At 44.9% G+C, this 1,124-nt stretch overlaps 1 pseudogene; it reads right to left on the bottom strand.

Annotated features, from left to right (window-relative positions):
* Nucleotides 1-231: 231 nt before the first annotated feature.
* LOC141124384 (5S ribosomal RNA) lies at nucleotides 232-350 on the bottom strand (annotated as a pseudogene).
* Between the last annotated feature and the right edge of the window lie 774 nt (nucleotides 351-1,124).

Genomic DNA, 1,124 nt, shown 5'->3' with positions numbered 1-1,124 from the left:
AGCACTTAACGACCAAGTATTCTCATGCGACTATGTAAGTTCACCACAAACAGAAAAAAACATGTATCTCTATGTGTATTGCATGTTATGCCACATGCATCTTGTACATTCCAATACTCAGGTAATTTATGCAAATATATAAGGAAAGATAAAAAGGAAGTTATCCTCCGCTGACGTGCATTCCCTTACTCATGCATTTAGCTGTTTGTGTTAGCAACAATGTGCACAGACCATGTACAGCACCTGGTATTCCCAGAGGATCTCCCATCTAGGTACTAACCAGGCCCGACCCTGCTTAGCCTCTGAGATTAGACGAGATCGGGCGCTTTCAGGGTGATGTGGCCGTAGGCATCTCAGCAGTTATGCGTTTGGCTAGTTTGTAAGCAAGCACCTGCATGAGGACTTTGTGGAGGTTATACACCTCTTTGTAGTAATGGACAGACTTGGAAAAGGTACAAGAAGCCTATGGGAATTTAAGAAAAACCCAAGAAGGAGACAGAGGCTTTGGCTGTCTAGGCTGAGGGTAAGTTATACGCAGCCTGAATCTCTGTAAAAGATTGTAGCTACAACTCTAGAGCTTGTGAGGCCTCTGAAAGCTCCGCCTCATCAGATTGCACCTGTTCCCTGTCCCCTGATGGTGATCTTTCATCATCAGATTGTTGATCCTCTTGATTGAGGATTTAGGGCTGGGAAAGGGGAAATACCCCAATTTCTGCCCTTTTTTGAGGCTGCTGCGATTAAGCAGCTAACTTCTCCTGTACACCACAAACTGCAAATGCAAACAACCCTCTTTAAAGACCTATGCAGGGCTGCAATGTTGAGAGAGGCTGCAAACCTGACAGGGGAAATGGCTCATTTTGTGCGGCTGCCTCCAGTCTTTCTGGGGGGATAGAACCCTTATATCTAGGCTCTTTTACCTGCCCCTGTGTCAGAAACCATGAATCAGACCGAGACAGAAGTACAGTTAATCACACTTGTTTAATAATAACAAAAAGGTAAACAGAGTAAGCGTAGTCAATACATAGCCAGAGTTCAGTAACCAGATTGGGTAGTCAGCCAATGCCAATGTCAGAGAGCCAGAGATCAACGTAGTAGTACAGCAAGCAGGATAAGGAGCCAGAAGG

The sequence above is a fragment of the Aquarana catesbeiana genome, linkage group LG01 (genome assembly GCF_042186555.1).
Source record: "Aquarana catesbeiana isolate 2022-GZ linkage group LG01, ASM4218655v1, whole genome shotgun sequence".
NCBI classification, from domain to species: Eukaryota; Metazoa; Chordata; class Amphibia; order Anura; family Ranidae; genus Aquarana; species Aquarana catesbeiana.
Note: the sequence above shows the minus strand (reverse complement) of the source record. Positions and strands in the feature narration are given on the sequence as shown.